Source organism: Triturus cristatus, chromosome 4_2, assembly GCF_964204655.1.
Source record: "Triturus cristatus chromosome 4_2, aTriCri1.1, whole genome shotgun sequence".
Taxonomy (NCBI): domain Eukaryota; kingdom Metazoa; phylum Chordata; class Amphibia; order Caudata; family Salamandridae; genus Triturus; species Triturus cristatus.
Window position 1 is genome coordinate 536,196,392 of NC_140586.1, and position 26,220 is coordinate 536,222,611.

Genomic DNA, 26,220 nt, shown 5'->3' on the forward strand with positions numbered 1-26,220 from the left:
TTTCAGGGTGATTTTCAACGTCCGGTTGTACCTCTCGACGAGGCCATCGGTCTGGGGATGGTATACCGACGTCCGCAGTTGACGTATACCTAGTGATTTGCAGACCTCCTTCATCAGTCTAGACGTGAAGGGGGTACCTTGATCGGTGAGGACTTCTTTCGGGAAGCCCACCCTGGAACAAAGTTCGACAAACTTTTCTGCGATGTGTGCAGTTGTCGGGGTTCGGAGTGGAAATGCCTCAATGAACCGCGTTGCGTAGTCCACGATAACTAGTGCATATACGTGGCATCTGGATGATTTGGCCATCGGTCCTATCAAATCCATGCCAATCCGTTCGAACGGTCGACCTACGGTGGGCATGGGGTGAAGTGGTGCTGCTGGGGGTCTGTGTATATTTTGTCTCTGGCATATCTCACATTTCGCACAGTACTCTTGTACATCTTTGTAGATCCCAGGCCAGTAAAAATGTCGAAGGATGCTATCCGTGGTCTTCTCTTTCCCGCTGTGCCCTCCGGTAAGGTGAGTATGAGCAAAGAAGAGCACTTGCTCACGGAAGGACACTGGTACTAACAACTGGGGTTCCCCTCCCTCAATTCCTACCCTGTATAGGAGATCTTTGGTTATCGAAAAACTGGGGTACCGTTTTGGCAACTGAGTCTGGGTGGCATGGGCGCTCTCCCAAGCATTGAACAGTGTGGGGTCGCTAGCCTGAGCAAAACGGAAACTGCGGTCTAGGACCCAAGGCTCTGGGGACAGAAGAGCAGCTACGGACTCGGGGTTGGAAGAAGGGGGACGGGACAGAGAACGTTGAAACAGTGACAAAAATTCTGGGTTATCCACCCCCAATATCACATCCTCAGGTAATGAATCCACCACCCCCACCTTCACTGTACAAGGCTCTTTACCAAGGGGGGTTAGGGTCACCTGGGCGAGAGGATAGGGCCTAACATCCCCGTGTACACATCTTATATAGACCCTTGCTCCTGGAACGTACTGGGTGGGAAGGACTAGCCGTCTTCGTACTACGGACTGCCTGCAGCCTGAGTCTAAGAGGGCCTGTACCGTCAAACCGTTCATTCTAAGACTCACATAAAATGATGTGCCCATTTCCGCTGAGTACAGGACAGTCCTTGGGAGGTATCCAACCTCCATTGGTTCTTCGGAGGGTCTTTTCCGGGGACAAAGTCTCGCAATGTGGCCCCATTCACCACAATCAAAACACTGGGGACTCCGGCTCGGAGGCCCATCTACCCTCATAGGTCTGGGGCGGAGTGGTTCAGGGATTGTCTTCTGTTTTCGATCTGGTTTGAGGGAGGTCTGCCCTTTTACAGTCTTCTCTACGTCCCACCCTAGCGTCTTTGGTTGTGCCCGTGCATAATTAGCTGCCATCTCGATGGCTTGTTCTAAGGGGAGTCCCGGATGTTGTTTTAGCCATAGCTGGGTGGCATATGGTAGGGCTTCCATAAACTATTCCAAGTATATCTTGGTCATGACCTCTTCCTTGGTGCTGGAGGCCGGGCGTAGCCATTTATCGGCGGCCATCTTAAGCCGAAAAAACAGAGTCTTAGGATTCTCACCGGGGGTGCCCCGTTCCCTCCTGAACTTTAGCCGATAGGCTTCGCCGTCAAGACCCAGGTGGTCCAAAATGACCTCTTTGATGGTTAGGTAGGGTGCGTTTCCCGTAGGGTTGGCCACCTGGTAGGCGAACTGTGCCTCTCCTGATAACAGTGGCGCCAGAAAGAAGGGCCACTTTTCCTCCGGCCAACCCAATGCTCTAGCGGCCCTCTCAAAGTTCATTAGGAAAACATCAGGATCCTCCCCTTGCACATACTTCTGGAGAGCGATTCCCGACGGGTTTGGAAACGTTAGTGGTCGGGACTCCAAGGGTGTGGGTATAGGGACAGTAGCGACGGGTCCGAGTTTCTTGAGACTCTCAATGTGGGCCGTTATTGTATTCTGGAACTGATCTCAGTCCGCTTGGGCTGACGTCATCTGCCTCTGCACCGCCCATTCCAACTTCTCCTGTCCTTTAACGAGATGTTGGATGAGCGCGTCCATCTCTGGGCTGCAGACGGACTGTGATGGGAATCCCACTTCTGACACCAGTTGTGGCGGGGTAGCAGGGACAGAGTCGACAACCAGACTGGGATGGCGTAAAGAGGGTTTTATTTTAGAAAAAGTTCTCTTGTGTCTTTCGGCCCGTCTTGCCGCTGCGGAAGAAGGGGACCCCGACTTGCTCTTTCTGGGTGACTCCAGATTGAAGGAAGGCGGTGTCTCTGCTGACTTTTCTCCACCGGGTCCAGTCCGCAGGAAGGATCTCAGGAGTTGGTAGGCGAAAGGGGAGAGAAATGAAAACAACAAACAAAACAAGGATTAGGACAATTGTCCTGGTTGGCTGTTGTCAGGGGCCGGGTGTGAAGGAAACCGAGTGCTCTTGTGCTCGTAGTTCTCTGGGCAGTGCACAGGGGTTTGGTGCAAGGTGAGGATATGGGGATTGTTCGGTACGCGATACACCGCTAATTCGGTGAGTCGGGATGCTCAGGGGGTAGGCGGTGTCTTTCTTCCCACCCAGCCCGCTACCTTCCCCCGTACCTGTTCGAGCCACGCTCCTCCCGTGGGAACGTGGCGGGGCGGCTCGTGGAGTCGTTGGCCTCCTGGCGTGTAGCAGTTGTCTCTCCTTGGCTCAGGACCTGCTGCGCTGCTCTCTCGTTCTCTCCGCTCTTCCTCCAAACTCCTCGCACTCCTCTGCTCCAGCTCTCCGTCTACCTCCAGGGAAACGCCGTCCGTCCTCTTCCGGGTTTCCGCGTTCTTTATCCCGCCTATCTCTGCGGCGTCATCAGGGGGCGGGACTTCGTCCCACTGGAAGGCCGAATTAAAGGTACCTCGTTCCGTCTCTGCGGTCCAGTCTTGCGAGGGATATGGGTACCACCAATCTGTTGTATGTGGCACTGTTGGTTGCTGTAGGGGAAGAGAAGGTGGAATGTGTTCGCCTTGTAAGCGGGATACACAAGGACTGATGTCCTCCTTGTGTGAGTTCTCTTCCCCATTACACTTTGGTTTTGGAAGAGTGAAGATGGTAGCCTGAAGATATGGGGTGTGCTGGTTGAGAGTGACTGGAGGAAAGTAGATTCTGTTCAGTTTTCCAGGGATTAGCACAGCTTGAGATGGCAGCATTCGTCTTAGATGCCAATGTTGGCTTTCAACAGACTCTTATGGAGATTTTGGGAAGTAACGATTTAATAATTGAAATGTTTGAGAGAGCCATGGAAATCAAGTGAGATTTGTCATCAGATGTGCCTTCCTCTTTATAAGCAGCCCTGGACCCTAATTTGCTGAGCTAAATGTCATCAACTGCATGATAATGAACTGCTGTCATCTTCGCTGATGTGGTATCACACTAACTATTATTGGACACTTTCCACCATTTAGGAACTTGTTCCAGCCCAAAATGGCAAAAAGAAGAAATAATTTTTCAGGGGTTTCACCTTGAGATCCAATTTTGTTGGCATTATCAGGAAGTAGATTGTAGGTATCTGTATGAAAGATAGCTCAGTCCAGATGATTCAATATAGGTATTTGTTATGAGGTCCATCTAGATGTAGATGCATTGTGTCCTAGTTTTGAGTGGGTTGGTCACTTGTATGTATTTATGTGTGCCTGTGATGTTGTCAAAGGAATCGCCCTACACACTGAGTTCAGATTCTGAAAGGGTATTTTGACAAATCTATGAAAATGAATAGTTTGTGAATCACAGAGCTAACCTGGGGTCCACCGGAAATCATCAGTGGAAACAACCTCAATGAGGAAAAATGAGACTCAAATGTATACACTAGCACAAACAAGATTCTTATAGCAGTCAGATCATATCACTCTCACAAAGAATATGAGCAGGTGTTTAGCTGAGCTCATGAGAATAGGAGAGGGACCTTCACTAGTAAAAAAAAAATGTAAACAGTTTTGGCTTCGCAAGCGTCTTATTATTCATGTCTCAAGAGCCAAATCAAAATGTCCCTCAGTGCCAGACATAGGTACTCCGAGTGGGCATTGTTAGCCTAAAAGAGAAAGTATGGCTGCTGGAGATTACAGTCACACTAACGTGGGTAAATGTGCTTTAAAGGTGTTTTTTACAATCTGAATGATAGAAAAATATCCCTTGGGCATGACATGTCATCGGGGCTTGGTTTAAAGGCTTTGTCAATTTTTTACATGATGTCCTGCTGCCTTACAAAGTCTTATTTTACTATATTGCAATATGTATGCTCTGCTCAATCCGTATTTTCATGGCAGTTAATGTTTGCTTACATGTGCTGTACTCTAAGCTGACTTCACATATAGTAGTATTATTGTCCTAGTGTGTGTTTTTGTGTTTGTTTGTGAGTGTTTGTGTTAATATTCATGGGTGCATACATTTGTGGGTTTGGGTATAGGATGACCATAAAGATAAAGGGCCCCCCTGCTACTAATGAGAAGTTCCTCTAGGCAGGGAAATACATGCTGTGAAATTCCTAGGGCAACTTCAACACATTTTCAAAAAGAACAGAAAAACACTTAATGGAAGAGAGAACAGACACACCTAAATATAAGTGTACCAAAAATACGTTTTTTTATTGATAATTTAAATAGGATTCATATTAATAAATAAAAGCAACCCACATACATGCCTCATTCATCTATCTACTCATTCATACTGATCAATCAGTTTGTTTTAGTATATTTTCATATTATCAGATTCTCATAACAAGAGTATGCTGGACGGATTCATATACATATAAACTTGATGATATAGATAATAGTCTCAGTATTACACAGACATGAGTCTCATGGTTAGACTTTAAACATGATACAATATATATGTGAAATGGAGCAATTGCAATTCCTGGGTGGTTTCATGTCATCTGCGAGAATTTCGGCATCTACATGCTTCTTCAGGAAAACCACCGCAGATGCAGGTATTTCTCTGTGGAATTAAACATATTGACTTTTTAAGGTGTCTCTCTTCTCTATGTTAAGACTTAAAAACCTAAATGCTACAGTTGAACATTTTAATAAAGTGCTCCGCATTCAAAAACCTTAATCTTGAACAGGAATGTCCAGATGAAGTGAGCTACCAAAAACAAGTGAAAAGAATGAAAAAAATGAAAAACGTGTGACTGAATCACAGAAACACAGAGACACTGCAGGTGCTCACTCACCTGCATGTGTCGGCCATGGTATAGCTATTCAGAAGAAAGACAAGATAAAGAAAGACCAGAATAGCCCCAGGGTGCTCTTATATACAAATGTGCAAACACAAGTGCCCTACAAGGGTGTTGTACCTTTTATAGCCCAAAAGATCCATGTGCCTAATACACAAGGGCAATTCATTTGATGAATCAGGCGCTTACCTCATAGTGATATGGATAGTCGCGGGCTTTAAATGATAATCAGGTCCACTCGCAATAGATGGCCGTCTAGACTCCAACAAAGACCTCGCTCTTTTTATTCTGTTTTATGAAACAGAAAGCGAGGCAATATATCAAAAACATGTGGTTACTGATAACTGGGAGTTTACAATTACCAAGGCTGAGATAGACGTAGTTACCATGCCAATAGTGCAGATTCGCTCAGGGCTAAAGTGCAATAGGGAAGATGATCTATGTTTTTTCTTCTTCTGATGATCCCTAAAATGAATGGGCGTATAGAGGTATACCTGAACTATCACCAGTTTTAACCAGTTCAAAAAATGGCGGGTCCTCATATGTACACAAGGTGGGCGTGCCCTTTTAACCACAAACATGGCATAAGCTATTGCCAGTCTGACAAATATAATTTGCGCGGAACTGCTGACACCAAGAGAATAAAGGCTAGGCAGCATGTAGAAAATGCTACAGCAAAAATATGCCATTGTGAACTGTACATCTTGTATGCATCTACGAAATAAGTATAGACAGCTGTTTACCAATCAGGCATGCCGTACATGAAAGGCGCCTCTAGTAATGCAAAAGCAGAGAAAAATGTCAAGAATGTTGAAACTCACTCAAACAATATAGGTTATGCAGATTACGCAATTTAAAATACGTAATTATATTAACGTATTGGCGATCAAGGATGATGTGCCCGCAAAGAGAACCGCTGTCTGAAATAAGCAGTCTAGAGCGTGAGGGGGGACGCGTTAGCTTGATGCAGGCAGTTAAACAGTGAAGAGATACGTAATATTATTAACATATTGGTGATCTAAGAGGATGTGCCCTCAATGTAAACTGCTATCTTTAACTAACAGTCTGAGACGCAAGCGAAGGCGCGTTGGCATTGTCAAGGCAGTTAAACAGTAAAGAGAGAACTGCCACCCATAAGCTTTGTGCATAAATTCTACTGCCAGGGCTTACCTCAAAGGTGCTGCAACGACACGTTGATCGAACTGGACGATCACAGCGGCATATATTTCGATGGAACCACCATGATGTATGGATAAATGCGTCATACATAACACCAGCATGTCTGGTCACAGGTGCGGACAAAAACCCTGAAAAATGGTCGTCTTATGAAGTGAGAGGAAGTCATGGGATATATCACATGATACTTTGAGTATTACACCTAGAAGTTTTGACTCGAGGCAACTATGGCTCCCATGATGGAAGGGTAGTTTTTAGAAAGTGCAATCATTTACCAGCATAGCTTATAATGTAGGTAGCAGATTAAAATGGAAATAGGCAAGACTTTTTCCATAAATATAAGAGACCCGCATTAGTAAAAACCCCAAACTCGGTCGACGTAAATGCGTTAGACTCGTCAATTCAAGAGATACAATTAGTTCATGGTGGAGTGACCACCAGACAAGCCGTAAATCGCGGGCTCATAACAGAAACTTTATATCTGAATGAAAGCAGACTACTCGTTACAAAAACATGTGATTCATGAAAGAATAGTAACAATTGAAACGTGGATCGATTATAAAAATAATACTTAATGAAGTAACTATCCTATCCATGCCTATAATTAAGCAATAGCGTCCTTTAAGATGGTAACAACAAGCTATATGTATAAATTATGAGATGTAGATGACTCCTCATGATCATACACATATCGCAAGTATATTATAAAGATGACATTGTGAGAAAAATAAATTGCTAAACACATAATGCAGAAGGGGCCCGAGAGGGATGAACCCACCTGCAATAGGTCTTGATGCAAACAAGATAGGTGTACCAGTCCCTCTAGTACATGTTTGTTGGTACCTAGAGATATTGTGTGAGTTAATATAACACACGTACATGATCCTGAGCAATCAGGGAATATCATGAATAGGAATCTTATGTGGAAGTGCATGGGTATGAGTGTCTAACATAAAAATCCAGTACACTTCTCTGCGTTTCCTTATTTCCTCTGTGTCTAGGCTTGTTCTATTCTCGATCTTTTCTAAAATTAACCATCTGATGTCCTCAGGGGTATGGCCGTTCTCTATGTAATGTTTAACCAACAGTGCCACTGTTTTATTGGTTCTGTTAGCTGAACGATGTTCTGTCAACCGTGTAGAAAATTGTGGTGATGTTTCACCTACGTAGCCTTTCTCACATGCGCAAAGAAGTAGGTATATGACATTATTTGTCTTACAGTTTGTAAATGTCTTCAGTTTAATTTTCTTATTCTGATATGTAAATGTATCCGTACTGATGGCTCCACTACTTGCTTTGCAGTGGGAACATTTATAATTGCCCGTCACGACATTCTGTCCGCCGATAGTTTTTTGTACAAATGGGGGATTGGTCTTCATCCTAGAGAGTACCACTAAATCTCTCAGATTTTGTTACGTCTATGTGCAAACATTGGTTGTGGTAGGATAGTATTGGGTTCATTATTCAAGTTGAGTATATGCCATTGGGCATTAATGATTTGGGGTATTTTGTAATTGAAGTTTAGGCACTTCGGTTCGTTCCAAGGTTTGCAATAGATGGTCCCGATCATAAAATTGTGCTATTTTGTATGCCTCTCGAACTAGTCTTCTAGGGTAGCCTCGATTGATGAATTTCGATTTCATGGTTTCTCCTCTGAGGTCGTAATCTTTAAGATTTGTACAGTTATGCCTCAGGCGTAAGAATTGGCCCATGGGTATACTCTCTTTCTGGCTTTTGGGGTGGTAACTGGTAAAGTGTAAGAAGGTGTTTCTTGCTGTTGGTTTTACATAAAGATCTACTTTCAGTTTTGAATCAACCACTTTAATTTCAATATCCAGAAATTCTATACTTTTAGTATCTATGTTTGCGGTGAAACGTAAATTTTTGTCGCATAAATTGATCCACTCAAGGAATTCTTTAAGGGCTTCCAAATCCCCCTCCCCACCCCGCTAGGGTGAAAAATGTCTGCAGTTTGTGTATAGGATGCACATTGTTTTTGGTTGTAAGTCATTTCTTTGCTGTATTTTACCTCAGGAGTCATTGCACTTATTACATTTAATGAGTCTTTATATCGCTGTTATTACTTCACAGGCTAGACAAACACACACATATATATATATATACATATATTCACTGGGAAAAAACACAGGTTTCAGGGACGTTATAGTTAGGAATTAGCATTAAAAAAAAACTTAGAAATTCACGAAAAAGACACAGGTTACAGGAACGTTATAGTTATGCTGACATTTCACTGAGCTAACTTTAACTTGCGCCCCCGCAATGAACTGCTGATGACATCACATATTACTTAGCTCATGACATGGTTAGTGACATCACTGATGACATCTCAATTATTTTGATCAATAAAACCCCGGGGAGTTGGCGGTTCCCAGGGCATCTATTTTTATTATTGCCCCAGGACCTGGCCCACCCGGGAGCTTAAAGGAAACAAAGCGCGGGAGCCCGTGCTTCATTTTCTTTTTAATTTTCAGCCAGATTCACGGATCCACTGCAAATCCACTTTTTTGGGCCCTGTGGTTGCCCCTGAATAGGCCTAGGAGTTCAAGGTGTTTCTACCCTGCCCCCTTTTCTGGTTTTTGAACCTTTTTCTTGTGACTCGGGTAAACCGAGTTACAAGATGGCTGCCAACACTTCCTGTGACACACCGCGAATACCAAGGTTTTACACTCTCGCAAAGATTAACAAATACAAAATGCCCCCACCAGATAGGCCCATGGTGTCAGGCATCAGCTCAGTGTTGGAACGTTTATCGCAATTTTGCAACTGGTTCCTTAGACCCGTAGTGAAGACTTTTACTTCATACCTAAAAGACACAAAGGATGTCCTTTGCCTGCTCAGAGACATGGAAAACAGCCCCACTGAAAACTGAATCATCACAATGGACATTGAAGCTCTGTACACAAGTATTCCCCAGAGGCACACCTTGGAAGTGGTTGAACAGATACTACAGGAGATGGATTGGGGATTCCTAGCACCCAAGCACTTTGTTATGGAATGTGCAGACCTAGCCCTTATTGAGAATTTTTTTGAATATGAAGGAACAAAATATCACCAAGTGACGGGTAGATCAATTGGAAGTAATTTTGCGCCTAGCATGGCCTGTTTATATGAGGCTGATTACATCTTTATCCCGGAAAATCCCTACAGAGAACAGAAGAACCTTTGGTGCAGGTACATAGATGATGTGCTTATAGTATTGCACGGTAACAATGAACGGGCCATAGAATTTGCAGAATGGGTGAACACAAAGGACAGACACCTAAACTTTAGGTACACCATCAATAAGGATGAAGCAGTATTTCTGGACCTGGTCATCACAATGGACCAAGAAGGCATAAAGATGAGAGTCCACAAAAAGCGACTGACAGGAACAGCATTCTTCTGTTTGAAAGCTTTCATCGAAAGCACTCCAACAGAACCTCCCTGTTGGGCAGTTCCTAAGGGTCAGAAGAAACTGCTCCTCTCTGCAAGTTTTTGATACACAGGCGAAGACACTGGAAGAAAAACTGATCACACGCCATTATCCAACAAAATTGGTGAAGAAAGTGAAAAAAAGAGCAAGAAATAATAACCGAGAGGCCCTGCTTGAGAACCACAAGAAACCTGAGAACAACAAGGTTGTTTTTCTCACCTCATATACCCCCATTTCAAATAAAGTTCAGAATATAGTACGCATGGACTGGCATATTTTGAATGGGGGAACAAAACAATGTCCTCAACCTCTTTTTGCTTTTAAAAGGAACACAAGCATTCGGGACAAATTGGCCTATGCAAAAACTCCATCACTGCAAATCCAAAGCCAAACAATGCTATGGGACAACCATCGGCCAGTAGCCCATTATCCATGTGGTAATTGAGTAGCATGCCAATTTACTAAAACCACGAAAGAGGTTGACATCAAGACAGGAAGACCGTGGATTCTGAAGGAATTGACCAACTGTAACAGTGAGAACGTTATATACCTCATCACCTGCCCTTGCGATCTTCTCTACGTGGGAATGACCACAAGCAAAGTGAAAACATGAATTAACGAACATAGAATAACGATCAGGTGCAGAAAGACAAATACTAAACTCATGCACCACTACCTGGAAAAAGGCCATCAAGACGTAGACATGGAATGGGTAGTTTTGGAGAAAATTACCATGAAATGTCAAAATGTCCAGAAAAGACTTCATACACGCGAACAACAATGGGGGTACCACCTAAGGGCGTGGGAAACCGGACTGAACAATGATATCCCTTGGTTACAATGAGTAATACTTCTAGAGGCCCCATTCCCTGTCCCTTGGGTTCGCTAGCACTAACATACAAACAGAGAACCTGACGGAACAGAGTACTAGCACAAATGACCAAGAAGAGATGAGGGCAACGCACCCACTATGAGCTCAGCACGATATACTAATTATAATCTAACTAACCTCTCCATTTGGATTGCCACTTATACTTAATGATAGTGAGAAGCCCACAAGAATTGTTGTGACTCCCCTGCACTCCTTGCCATAACTTGGCCCTGTAAATTTAATGGAATGTACTACGCCACATATATAGTCCAGCATGCAAAAAAATTATACCTCTGTGAGTGATATTATAATAATGAACATTTATCCAAATGAATTGATATATGTTCAGTTCACCAATATATTATGGGTTAGGACCTTAGTGTACACTTCTATTCATATTTTTGTTGAGACATGACTAACCCCGGGTGTACTGTGTGTAGCGGGGCTATGCGGATGTGCACGGAGTTACAAACAAACTCCTTGGAACTCTGATCCGCTCCGCTACACGAGCCGCCTCCACCCCGCTATTATAAGAAGTAATAAAACATTAACTAAAAATAAATTTAAAACCACTTACCTGTACTGCGGCGTCCCCGGGCTGCCCTCCTCCTCTTCCTTGCCATCTGGTTAATCCTTGTGAAAACTGTACAGGGGCAATAAGGACTCTACATTGGGGTAAGATGGTGAGCTGGTCTCACAACTCATTAAAAAGTAATGTTTTTGATATGATGTTTCACGTTTGTAGTGTCACGGGATCCCACACTAACATGCAATGTTGAAAATGCATGGTGTGTATGATGTTTCCTATTCCCTATCACCAGATAAAGGTGAATGAGGGACCTTCCTTTGGCACAAAATGTGAATTTCTCCTGCTCTGAGCTTTCCTACTGAAGGTCAATGGCCTCATTGGGACATCATCCGATGGCTATCCGGCCTCTTGGAGCCCATCTCTGCCGCAGTCTGCTGTCTTTCCCCTCAGAGGATTATGGAGATTGCGTCCCAAGTTAAAACTTCTGACCAGGACAAACTTGGTTTCCTTATCCGACCGGTTTCTGTATCGCGATCAGCCTTAAATTGCTCCTATGTACTGGCAAGCACAATCAGGTGACGGTGGTTAGCGCGCAAACCCTTTTTGGAGCTATTTTTATTTAAACATTAAAAAATTTCATAGCTTTGGTTCCCCTTATTGGATTTGTACCATGTTGGTGTAATTTGTTCATTTTATTATTCTTTATGTTAAATATTGGTGTAGAATTTTTATTGTGTTAGGTTCTTGACTTTCTAACTGTTTGGTACTTCTGAATGCTTTACACATTTTCATAAGTTAAGCCTGTCTGCCCTGTGCCATAGCTACTTTGGGTTGCGCTCAGTTTTAAAATTACTGAAAACGTTTATTGGACCTAACAAGAATAGTGCCATTATTACATGTGGTGGACTACCTTCCACCCCGAATAATAATCCACTTCCTCACTCTTGCTTAGTAAATTCTGGCACAAGTCCTGTTACGTGTCAATGTCTTCATACCACACCACTGACACTTTCCAGGAAACGGTCATCAAGAATCTCAAATAATTAAGAATAAACGAATTAAAGGATCGGAGGAACACTACATGTGTAAACAAGAAGGCGATGGATTCCCTAGCTACGGACAACAATGTTGTTATCAGACAAGGGTGATAAGATTATCATTATGGTTAGAGATATGGTCATCAATGAGGTATTGAGGCAATTGACTGACAGGGATAACTTTGCGGTCTTGGCAGGACACTGTGGCTGTGGTGTGTGGGAACTTCAAGTCCCAGCCTGCTTTTTCGCCAGGAGGAGGAGTCTTGATCTCCTGCGCTTCACACTTTAAAAAGTCCTGCTTCCCTCCCACAGCGTGGGATAACTTTTTACGGTCTTGGCAGGACTCTGTGGCTGTGGTGTGTGGGAACTTCGAGTCCCAGCCTGCTTTTTTGTCAGGAGGAGGAGAAGTCCAGATCTCCCACGTTGCACACTTTGAAAAGCACTGCTTCCCTCCCACGTCGCAGAATAACTTTTAAGTCTTGGCAAGACTCTGTGGCTGTGGTGTGTGGAGACTTCGACTCTCAGCCTGCTTTTTTGCCAGGAGGTGGAGTCCAGCTCTCATTCGCCAAGTGTTTTGAAAAGTGCTGCTTCCCTCCCACAGCGCGGGGCACACTTGGGTTGTGCACGAGTGAAGCCCGGGCCAAGGGCATGCCTGTCCGCGCCCAGAACAGACCGTAGGTGGCAGGGCCAGGCCCTCCCTCTTGGTCCCTTGGTTTCAGACGCCCTGCAGAGTATAGCTGTTGCCTTCGCTGCCTTTGTCATTGCACACAGTTAGCGAGGTGCTGAGGAGGGGCTTGAACTCCAGCTTTAACTCCAGCGACATTCCAGTGTAAGGTAGGCTAAGCAGGGCTTCCTGCCAAAGGCTTGTTATCCAGTTGCACACTTGCAGTACACCGCATGTTAGTCTATTGTGCCTCCGCACTTTATGCCCCATCCGGTCAATTCTGAGGGAAGTTTGACGATTTTTGCTGTTCTGTCCTGTTTTAAATCTCACTTCAAAAACTGAGATTGGCCCTCCATGGGGAAACATAAGACAGTTGTGGCAGCTCCTGAGGCCCCAGAAATCACCACAATGGACTCCTTTTTACTGCATGCAGCAGGGTCCTAGATAAGGAAATAAAGCTTGTGGCAGGTCAGCACTCTTGCTCCTCAGTTGACCATCTGCTCCCCTGTTCATCTACCCCCCAAGTGGCCCTGGATTTGCGCTGGCATCCTGCAGCTCATAGCTGGTGGAATCGGTGGAGCCGGTCGGGGGGACCTCCCCCATACTCTTTTTTCCAGGAATTAGTTGGGTTACCAGACACACTTTCCATTATGGATGAGGCTAGTAGGGTGAAGACAGCAACAGTGTTTGTGTCTAGTCGTAGTAAGAGCACTACTAAGCCAGTGGCCTCTCGCTCTCTTGTTCCCTCAAGGGGTGTACCTGTAAGGGTTCTGGGGTTGGGGTAAAGCAGCTCAGAGCAGAAGCCCCAACATCTAACACACTTGACTCACAGGACACATCTAAAGTGGATATGGGAGCCATGATGGAAGCGTTTGTGGTTTCCCTGTTGTCAGGAATGGACTCTAAATTGGAACCAATCATGGATCGTCTGGTCTCAAATGAGAAGGAACTTTTTATCCTGACCCAGCAAAGTAACATGGATATTAATGTAGCTAAACATGGCTATGGGACTATATTGAGCCATTCTGGAAATGAGGGTTGTAGTCAGTCTGGACCCATTACTGAAATCAGGATGATTTACCATCCATCCCTCAACCTCAGGAGGGTACCATCAAATCCATACACCCCCTTCACTTTTCGTTTCCAAAGAAAGGTCAAAGGGAGAAGGATCCCGCTTGTGAACTTTAGGATGAAGGCCCGGTGGGAATCTGACAGGACCAACAGGAGGGAGCCTGGCATAGGAGGGGAAAACAACACAAATGGAGTGTCAGGTATCCAGACTCAGGGCCCAATCACTCTACACTTACCATTGGAAGCTAAACCATATGTTGTGGTCCTGGGTAATGTATCCATGTTGAAGCTGGGTACTACAGAAGATTTCTATCAACTAAAAAAAAAAGGATTGCACTGGCTCAACACCAATATGACTTTGGGGATAAGAGTGGAGAGATATATCAACCAGGTGCGGAGAGTTGCCTGGGTAGGGGGGTCGAAAAATAACTGTTGTGGTGACTGTGTTATAATCAACTTCAATCGACCACACGTGGCAGAGAGAATCCTCCATGCAGCTAACAGAGGCACCTCCCTGGGTCCTGACACCTCCATCGTGGCCCTTCCCCATGGCTTCTTTTATAGTCCCTTGAAATTTCTAACATCACCCAGATCAGGGTGCCCAAGGAGGCCTCGCGGCTCAGTCAACCCGGAATGGCAATTGATGTCTTCATCTAGTCTGCTTTCAATTGCCTTTGCCCCTTTGGGGTTTTTAGATACCTGTGATTGACTCCCAGTGTCAGTGCTTGGGAATATTACGGCTCCAACCCTTTACGCAGACCCTATTTATCAGTTTAACCATGGATCTTTTGGAACCAGTTCTACGGATGGCATTTACTGTAAACTTTCTAATGGAAAATCGCTGGTATGGCAAGCAAGTTTATGGACCCAGGATTTTGTTGTTTTATAAAAAAGTTTGATGTTATATGTTTGCAGGAGACCTGGGCCATCGAAAACTCTTTCTTATGGGGGGGGGTTATAAGTCCTTGTTTGTGCCTGCTACCCCTTCGAGAGTTGGTCCACCTCAGGGGGTCTGCTTGTTTATGTATCTCTTGTGTTGAAATGTAGTATTTCCTTTGGTTTTTGCTTTGTTTGCCATATGTTGGCAGGGTATGCTCAGACGTGAGTCCCTTGCTCACTTTGCCACTGGATTCAAGCAAGCCTGGCTGAAGACGGCTGAAATGCCAGAAACCGGTCCTAGGAAGCTTGTTTCCGGTCCAGGGAAGATATGACTTGGCAGTTCGGGCTGGACTGTTCCCATGAGGCACAGGGTCAGACTGATTTGCATATGGCCATGTCTGAACTGGGGTGGCAGAGTGGGCTAAAGAATGGTGATGGATTAAACCCAGATCAGTTGACTGGGGGTGAGTGCTTGCAATGTTCAACACTCCGTCCATCATTTCCTTTGGTTTTTGCTTTGTTTGCCATAAGTTGGCAGGGTATGCTCAGACGTGAGTCCCTTGCTCACTTTGCCACTGGATTCAAGCAAGCCTGGCTGAAGATGGCTGAAATGCCAGAAACCGGTCCTAGGAAGCTTGTTTCCGGTCCAGGGAAGATATGGCTTGGCAGTTCGGGCTGGACTGTTCCCATGAGGCACAGGGTCAGACTGATTTGCATATGGCCATGTCTGAACTGGGGTGGCAGAGTGGGCTAAAGAATGGTGATGGATTAAACCCAGATCAGTTGACTGGGGGTGAGTGCTTGCAATGTTCAACACTCCGTCCATCATTTCCTTTGGTTGTTGCTTTGTTTGCCATAAGTTGGCAGGGTATGCTCAGACGTGAGTCCCTTGCTCACTTTGCCACTGGATTCAAGCAAGCCTGGCTTAAGACGGCTGAAATGCCAGATACCGGTCCTAGGAAGCTTGTTTCCGGTCCAGGGAAGATATGGCTTGGCAGTTCGGGCTGGACTGTTCCCATGAGGCACAGGGTCAGACTGATTTGCATATGGCCATGTCTGAACTGGGGTGGCAGAGTGGGCTAAAGAATGGTGATGGATTAAACTCAGATCAGTTGACTGGGGGTGAGTGCTTGCAATGTTCAACACTCCGTCCATCATTTCCTTTTGTTTTTGTATTGCAGTATTGGCCACAGATAACCCATGTTTGTAGGCTTTGGTATTCTCAAGTGGACCCTGTAGAATTTTGCTCTTAAACTTTTACTGTTCCACTTCGTCTCTTCCAGTTGTTTGTAAGGTTTCGCGGTTAGGTGCATTTCTAAGTAATTTCAACATCACCATCTATTACATGATGAAACTTGTACTAGTTGGAGACTTTAATATCCATCTATGTGGGGATCTGAGAGAGCTGGGCACAGGGAATATAACCAGTCCCCATCTGTCAGGGATGCTTTTAGAACACACTGGTCAGGGAGATAAGGTTAATGCCCTAGTGAGTGATTTCGACCTCTTATCAGCTATGGGTAAACTTGATCCAGGCCAGACTTATATCACCCCCACCTTCAAAGGGAATGGAAGCGATTAAATTGATTTTTTCCTTGTTTCTATCCCACTGTTTTACTTTATATTAGAATTTTTTTATTAAAGGGAGCATCCACAGTGAACACAACCCTCTGTGTCTTAATGTTATTAGGCCAGAACAAGGAGGGGGGGGCCATAGATGGGGGTAGGAGGCTCAAATGGGCTCAGATCATTCCTGATTTTCATGAGACCTTATCAGTCAAATGGTATAAGGAGTTACAGACATGCCAGCCGAGCAGCAGAACCCAGAAGAAATCATTAAGGCTTTTGTAGCTATTTCCCGCTCCATAGCTGACTTATTGAAGGTATCTGCCCCCAAAAGGCACTGAGATCGGGCCCCAAGATGGTTTGGTTATGCCTGCTTGCTTGCTTCTAGGAAGCTAAAGGAAGCACTATGCACTGTCGAGAGAGTTATCAGCCTAGTAAGAACTTGAGGAAAACGGTGTAAAGAAGCTCTGCTTAGGTGAAAGGAGGCACTGAAGAAGGAAGTCTGGAGTAAGCTTATTGGGGCTAGTACCCTTAAGAGGAGTACCAAGTTTTGGGGAATTGTTAATAGCCCATTCCTGGCAGCCGATACAGCAAATGCTCTTGATGCTGCAGCTTTTAAGGCCTAGCCAGGATGGCTTTTATCATTCCAATTCTGAAAAAGACCAAGTTCGGGCAAGTGCATCCCGCTTTCATTTTTTTATTGATGCTCACGGGCAGTACAGTTTTTGACGTGCTTAGAGCCCGATTCACAAAAGTAATCTGAGACAAAATCATAACTTTATGACTTTCAGTATTCACAAAGTGCATTTAGGAGTAGTAAAGTTAGGATTCCTAACTTTATTATAGCCTTATAGCCCGCCGTAGCGGGCTATACCGGCTATTAAAGGCCCGCTGCAGCGTTAAAGGCCCGAGCCAAAGGCGAGGGACTTTAACAAAGCAGCGGGACTTTAATGGCCGGTATAGCCCTACTACGAAGGGCTATAAGGCTATTAGAACATTGTGCCAGTAGAGGGCAGAATGTTCTAACAAATTAAACAAAACCTTCAGGGAGCGTGAGGGGATTCAAATCCCCTCAGGCTCCCTGAAGCCTTTATTCACAGCCAGAGCTATGAACAAAGTAACATTGGAATGTTGGAGCTCCGGGCTTATACCAGCCATTATAAGCCCGGAGCACTCCATTGTTTTCAATGGAGCTTCCAACATTCTAATGTTCTAATACTCCTAAATGCACTTTCTGAATACCGAAAGTCATAAAGTTAGGATTTTGTATCTGATTACTTTTGTGAATCGGACCCTATGTTTTTTTAAATCTGCAGTCAGGTTAGATCTAGCTGTGATTAATTAGTGTTTTTTTTTAATATAGCCTTATAGCCCGCCGTAGCGGGCTATACCGGCCATTAAAGGCCCGCTGCAGCGTTAAAGGCCCAAGCCGAAGGGACTTTAACAAAAGCAGCGGGACTTTAATAGCGGTATAGCCCTGCTACGAAGGGCTATAAGGCTATTAGAACATTCTGCCACTAGAGAGCAGAATGTTCTAACAAATTAAACAAAGGCTTCTCGAAGCTCGAGGAGATTTAAATCCCCTCGAACTTCGAGAGGCTTTTGTAAAACATTGGAATGTTGCTCTGCGGGCCTTTACCGGCCCGTAGAAGCACGGAGCACTCCATTGTCCACAATGGAGTGCTCCACATTCCAATGTTCTAATATACCATTTATGACAAGATGCACTTTGTAATGTCTTGCACATTTGTATTGTTCATCAACTATTTTATGTGATGTGAAGAGTTGTTTTTATCTGGGCTATCGTACCTCTGTGAGTTTGGTGTTCTCTGTACCCCGATTTCCAGATTTAGCCTAGGATCTATCTTAATTGGCATGCTTATTTGAGAGTGTTTCTCATTTGTTTTTAATGTGTGCTTTTATGTTTTTTGTCAAGAAACCGAATAAAGAAAGATTGATTAATTGATTAATTGATTGATTGACAGTGACTGCTATACAGTGATTTACAGAGGAACGTATTTCTTTTTTTACACCATGCCAGTGAAACCAAATGTGAACAACAGCAGATGTAATGCAGAGCATCTGTACAAAAACAAACCCACATATTCACACATATTACTACAATGCATTAAAAATACCATGAGGAAAACAAACTTTACTTGCTGCAATATACAATATGTTTACACAGGAAATCACCTCTGCTATTAGTCACAAGTCCTCTTCAATGTGATTTCACCTTAATTCACAAATTTAAGCCCTGGTATCCTGGTTTTGGTTTAATATCTTTTTCAAAACAAACACACATTAAAAGGTACCATGGCTTAAACTATTCATGTAGATGTGCAGAATGTAATATGCTATTTATTACCCTAGTTTTGATAGGTGAGAGACATCATAATCAACTTCAGACTTCACCTCTCGTGAGTCATAACCCCTTCCCACAATTAACTATAGTGATACATAGCATACTACACTCTGCACATCAGCATCTACACCATTCATGCCACATTGGTGAAAATACATCTTGCCAGCTAAATCGTAATTTGAAACAAGTGTGCTAACATATTTATTACTAAAGTCCAAAGGTTTTATTACACGAGGAAAGTGTAATTGACTTGAGAACATACTACCTCATCTTTAGAGATTCAAATCTAGAATCCCTCTTCAGAAACAATGAAAGGAGACCGCAGTCGCAAGCCCTTGTTGTGGTATTATCTCATTGCATGCATTTAACCCCTTGTGCTTTAGTTATTGTTAAATACCTATGTTTATCAGTGCTACATATGGAAACCTAGCATACATATACCATTCTGACAGCTCCACGGATTACAGTGTGCTTTATATTATCATAGTGAAAGAGGGAAGAGGCAGCGTGACCCACAGGGATTGCCTCTCGTGGATGACAGCCCCTCCCCTCACCCAACAATGGTAATAAACAGCATATTACACTCTGCACCTCTGTATATATACTACTCCAATGCATGCATATCCGAACATGAATGCATAGGTCGAGAGCCTATAGAGATAGAGAAGTATAATGACAATATATTAATATTGCAAACGAGTCGTGTTGTGTTATGATTTCCAGGAATCGAATTGGCTGAAATCAATTAGTTTCACATTGTGCTTTTACATTCAAAGTACATCTGTTTTGAATAAATTAGCTGTAAAATGGAGAACGCCCACCAAACCCACAAACCATGACCATCCTCCCTTGGCCCTATTATTTGACTTGTCTTTGTATTATAGCCCAATCCTCCTTTCAAATTACAAGTCATTACTTTTAAAAGGTTTTTTAAAACGTATTGTCTATTCAATCAAATTATTGTCAATTGAACTTTTAGAACAAATTGATGATGAATGCGAATTATGTGTCTCACTGCTTGGTTCCAATTAATCACGTTATAGCGTGCACCTTGCTCTGTTCATTTTTTCAGATCATCATTTGCCACATATCATGTCACACCTTGCGTTCCCGCACCCTACCCCAGCTGAAGGCCTTTCTCAGCTCTCTCATGCTGCTCACCCCCAAGCAATGTGCACCTCCCACGTCACGCTCATGGTGTGAGGCTCGAAGGCTTTGATGTCGCGCTTAGCACTTGTTAATACTTGTTAGTGTTTCAAGTAAAAAGAAAATTTTAATTTATTGCATCAGTAGTTGATAATCTACCTGCAGTTCAGTATCTACCATAAAGGGTCAAGGAAGGTCCGTGTTATGGAAGATGGAGTTTAGCATCAAAGGCAAGGGCATTTTTGCTTGCAACCCTTGAAAGCACAATACGGGCTATCTGTCAAGAGTTGTAGCACAGTTGCTGGTATCAGTTTACTCCTGAGTGTGCCATTTAGATGGCCTGGATCATAATAAAATATATCTATAGCAATCAAACAAATACCATCCCCTTACACTGTAAAAAGAATGGGGTTAAAATAACATTTTTCTATTATATTGATTTTGCTGAGTTGAGTTGCTTTTCTTAATATGAATCTCCCTTTGTCTAAGGTATTCCTAATCTGTGGAGCGTTCTCTGAGAAGCTTTGAAAGTGTCGTCTTACACATTTTACATCCATATTTTCCTTTCCTGTGGTCTCACTAAGGACATTTGTGTGCCCCTTTCTGGGAGTTAATTATCACTCAATCAGCATTTGCAAAGCACAATTCTATCACCCTTAACAGTATCCGGGCAATGAGGTTGCAAGGTTTCAGTTGAAGAGCCAGGTCTTGAGTCTCTTCCTGAAGTCAGCCGGGGAGAGTTCTGTTCGTAAGTGGAGGGGCAAGTCGTTCCAACTCTTGGCGGTGGTGTAGGAGAAGGAACAGCCACCGTTATGGCTGAGGTGAATGCGTGGGGTGTGCACGAGGGCCATGGAGGTGGAACGCAGATGTCAGGCAGGTTGGTAGAAGTTCACGCTATGGTTGATGTTAACTAGTCCCTGGTTGTGTAAGGCTTTGTAAGAATCTTGAACTAGCATCACTTCTGGATGGGGAGACAGTGGAGGTTCCTGAGGTGGGGGGTGATGTGGGCCCACTTGGGAAGATTTAGGATGAGTCTAGCTGCTGCATTCTGTATGGTCTGGAGCCTTAGCAAAAAACACAAGTCACTCTACCCCTATGCTTAAAAAGTACTACGTATCATATTTTTATTAAATCCCCAAAGGGTATGGCACTCAAGAAAAAGAAAGAGGGTGTTGTGACAAAATAACAAAAGAAAGATAAAGAAACAATACAAGTGCAGCAAAATATAAAGATGATCACAATAAATAGAAAAAAGTTTCCTTTTTATTTAGAAACATATTATCATAAGCATTAGATTGCTCGCTTATGTATTTTTTATATCAAAATCAATAATACATAGGACATACACAAAATTATTCACAAAACAAAAAAATATAATGCAAAAATAAGCCACAGAAAACAGGTTCCCAGGCAGGGGGGGGGAAAAAAAAGGGAAAATATGAAAAAGGGGGGACGATTTTCAATCAGAGGACAAACACTCAACTTCAAACAGCTCACATTCAAACATCATTCCAAAAAATCATTCAACATTGGCCAAACAGCCATTAAAGGGCCCATTCCCAGAGAGGTGATCACAGGGAAGTCTAGCAATCGGACAAGATGGTAACAGTGAGCTAGAAATCAAGCTGTATGGAGAGTCTGGAGCCTTAAAAGGAGTTGAGTGGAGATGCAGGAGCAGAGAACGTTGTCAAGTTGGCTTGTGATGAGGGGCTGGGAGGCGTTCTTCCTGGTGTTGATGGGGCTTTATCTGAAGATTCTATGGAGCATGCAGAGGGTGTGGAAGCAGGAGGAGGCAACTGCGTTGATTTGGCGCTTCATGTTAAGTTTGCTGTTGATGATGCCAAGGTTGTGGGCATGGTCTGTTGGATTGGGGTTAGGGCCGAGCTCTGATCGCCACCAGCTGCTGTTCCATATGGAGGTGATTTTCCTGAAGATCAGTACTTTTGTTTTGTTTGCGTTAGCTTAAGTTAAGGCAGTTTGTTTTCATCCAGTCAGCAACGCTGGTCATGGTGGTGCAGTAATTTGTTCTAGTAGTGGATGGGTCTTCAGTGAGACAGAGGATGAGCTTTATGTCTTCTGTGTAGGATATGATGTAGAGTCCGTGGGATCTGACACTGTCGGCGAGGAGAGTCATGTAGTTTAATTACCATACAGTTCTGCAGCTAACCACTAAACTGATGCCAGCTACCCTTTGACAATGCTTGAACACTGCATCAAAAGCTTGCCTATGATTTTCATATCCATCCAACGTACAGTTGAGCAAAGCATTACCAGAAGGCAATGATAAGTATAAAAAGGCACATATACGCCAGACACTATAACATCATTGACAATGTAGGAAATTACCATCTCTTATATGGTGTACACCCCGATTTTTGGCTTAAATATTTTGATGGATATAGTTGTGTACTTTACCCCTACCAGCAAGTGGCAATGTGCTGGTGCTCCTACATTCAACATGATAAAATTGGTATACTTGGCTTATTAACTTACCTATTAGTCCTATGTATATGGTATAAAGTGTACCCAGGGCCTGTGAGTTAAAAGTCATTAGTGGATTGCAGGACCCCATGTGCCATCCGTTCCAGTGTCAGTGTTAAAGATGGCTGTAGGCCCACCATTATAACGTGACAAAAGTAGCTTTTAAATTGCATGTCAACCTGTCAAAATAGCCCCTTTGACAGGTCTAAACTCTTCTTTAAAATAATAACAATTCACCCCTGAGTAGGCTATATATCCTGTAAGGCAGAGTGCATCATATTTTAAAGTGGGACATGTAGAAATGTAATGCTAAACATCTCCTTAAAGCCACTAGGGTTTAAAAGATATTTTCACTGTAATAAGGCTTGGTGTTCATTTGGGAAACTCTGGCATGCAATATTAAATTTGGTGATGCTATCTCCAGCAAGGAAACCTGCCAGAAACTTTATTTATGGTCTCGTTGTAATATTTAGAAAACGCCCAATTTACATTAGAAGTGAGCTTTCTAATAAATAATATGGAAAAGGTACACTTACAATGTTACCTTTTCTCTGCCTAAAGCAGCTAAGAGGCTAATTTGCATTAGCCACCAACAGCAGCTCTCTGAGTGCTTGGCACTAAGTAAGAGGTAAAAAGCAGAGACAAAGTCTTGAGGCTACGAGGTGTTTCTGTTCCTCTGGTAGATGACCATTTGAGCAGTGTCCAAGGCACTTAATCAGCTTCAAAGGGACCTCCCCTCCCATAGGTATATGTCATATGTCACCTGCACATTTCCCTTCTTTTCTTCTCCAGTTAGGCAGGCACCAATTTCACTGGGCATAAAAATGCTCCCAGATCTAGTTTGAAGTGACCACAGAGAAGTTGCTTGTTTCCCTGACCACACCTCTGGGATGGGCACACAGATTCTGTACAAGCGAGAAGAGTTTCACCATCTTGAATTTAGGCAGAGAGGCACTGTGTGATTGCTTGCAGTAGGACACAGAGGAAATGCTTCAAAAGAGGGTAGGGTGGCCTCTGGGAACTTTTACCTCATTGGTTAGGGAAGACTAACAAGCTGGCCTAATTGTGACATCCCAAGGACCCTCGGCAGAACACTACTAGACCCGAGGAAGATTTGAAGATGCCAGAAGAAATTGATCTGCTCTCTCTTGTACTCAGGGCAAATAAATTGACTTCAAGTGCCATCAGACTCACCTCCTATTAAAGGAAGAGGGACACAACAACTTCAAGAGGCCTTTCCTGCAAATGCCAGCTGACCATTTCCAACTGGACCTGCCCTGACCTGTGGTGGTTTCTGTTGGAGCGAGTCCTGACTCCTAAGCTCTGCTCATCCTTTTTCTTGATGTGTCTGAATGGGCTTCCCTTACCCACCCTGAGAACTTGAGACTGAGAAACATTTTGCCTCCACAGATGTCCAGAGGACTGGCACAAATCTACCAAGCCAATCCTGGGCTAGAGATTCATGTTTCTTATGCTCTGAGGTTTTCCACAGCATCAAACCCGATTGAGCAGACCTTACAGAGAAGGCATCTGGCCTCATGGAGCCTCTTCAGCTACAGCCTGCAGCCTTGTCCCACTGGACGATTCTGAGCTCATAAACAGTGACTAAGTGTGAATGAAGAAATATTGATTGGGCCAAAGCACCAGAAGCATTTGACTGACAAGAGACTTTCATTGGTTGCAAAATTCTAATTTTTCACGCTCTGAGCTTTCTCCCCAAAACCCAACATAGCTTCACCGGAAGTTCATCCATCAGCTATCTGAACTCATAGAGCTATCCTCTGCTATGGTCTGCTGCCTTGCCCTGCTGAAGAATTTGGACTTCCACTTTGAGACTAAGTCCCAAGGTTAAACTTTTAACTAGATTGAACCTGGTTGCCTTATCAGACCCATGGTCCATCGCAGTCGGTGTCATATTGCGCCTAGGACCAACAGCGACCAGTTGACTGTAATTGTACCTTAACGGTTTTTACCACTTTTTTATTCAAAACTTTAAAAGTTCATATCTCTGGTTCCCTTATTGGATTTTTGTTTATTTGGTGTCATTTAATCGATTAGAATTTTCTGCATTGGTTTGGGATTCTTTGTGTGTTATGTTTTGACTTTATTACTGTTTTGGTCCTGCGTAGAAGGTTTACACATTACCTCTAAGTTAAGCCTGCCTGCTCTGTGCTATAAATACCACAGGGTTGAGCTCAGGTTAATTCAGTGACTTTACTGTTTCAACCTGAAGGAAATTGGTTTGCTGGTTGGGGGGAGTGAAACCCTCCTCAAGCAGCAACCACAATTCTTGTCAGGGTGCAACACAAGCAAACCCCAAATTAACCTGTGTTCAACTCTCTGGTAGCTTGGCACAAGGAATTCAGTCCAAACAGATAGGCAATGTGTATAGTATTCATACAGACCTTCAAACAGCAATAAAGTGAAAACAAAACATAATAAAAAATCCCTCACCAACTTACAAAAATAGAGTAGAATTTAATAAATTATTTGGGAAGCACAACAACATAAATCCAATTAGTGGAACCCAAGATATACAATTTTAAAGGTTTTGTGAAAATCGAGTGCTAAGAAGAAAAAAGCACCAATTGCAGTTATCTGGGTCGTGGTTGATGGGTCCAAGTCACAAGTTTAGGCTGACTGCGATGGAGCACGGATCTGCTGAGAAAGTACTTTGTGGGGCTGGGCACTGAGATGCGAAGCCCTTGCAGCATGCTGCACATGCGGGCATTGAGGTGCTGTGATGTCAGGTCCGGCATTGAGATGTGCCGCACAGCAACAGGTTGATAAATCATCAATGAAGAGGTGTGATGGCAGGGTCCTGTGTCATCGTTGAGGGAGCCACCGGGGCTTGTGAAGATTTTCGCTGAAATGTGTCATCATCGAGGAGGAGCTGTGTTGCCATGGGCTGGAATAATGGAAAAATGTGCCACACTGTGTCAAGATGCGTGTAGATGCGCGGATGTCAAAGAAGCATGTTTTGTTTCTGTGGCTTGAAAGAGGGCCAGCAGACTGACCATTTGTGATTTATTGGAGTTCTTGGTCCACACAGGGAGACTGGCTTTAGTAGGCCAGCTCAGAGCAGCTGATGAGTCTGGGTGCAGCAACAGCAGGCCTTGGGCAGCAAAACAATCCTTGATCAGAAGGCAGGTCAGCAGGGCAGACTTCACAGCTGGGCAGTCATTCACATGTTCAGAAGTGATCTGAAGAGTTGGGTCTGAGAGTCCACTATTTATAACTGGTACCCACTTTACAGAAGGTGAAGCTTCTAAAGTTGCTCCACTACAGGGGTGCCTGGAGTTTACTTCCTCCCTACCCTGGCCCCAGTCTTCCATGGCCCCTGCTTGTCTGGGGACACAAAATATTAGTGTGAAACCATTTGAGAGTGTACTGAGGCAGAGCGTTTGTGATGTGCAAGTGTGGTAGGTGATAGCTCCTCCCCCTCATCAAGTCAGAGATGGCCTATCCTTGCAACACCTATTGCCCCTTTGTTTCACTGTCTCGGAGCAATACACAAAGATCAAATGGCAGCGACACCTAGTCATGTGACCTAGTGTACAGGCAGCAGGCACCAAATGGTTGGGACAGGAAAATGTCAACTTTCTGTGGCATTTTCTTTAGAAACCAAACACAATATTCTTACCTGCTCCCATTTGAAAGTTATACCTTATTAAATGTCATAAGTTAATTCATGTTATCCTATGGGAGAGGAGGCCTTGTAGTATTGAAAAACAAATGCAGCAATTTTCTAACTACCAGGACATGTAAACTTTAAAAACACATGTCCAACTTTTTAAATACACTGCA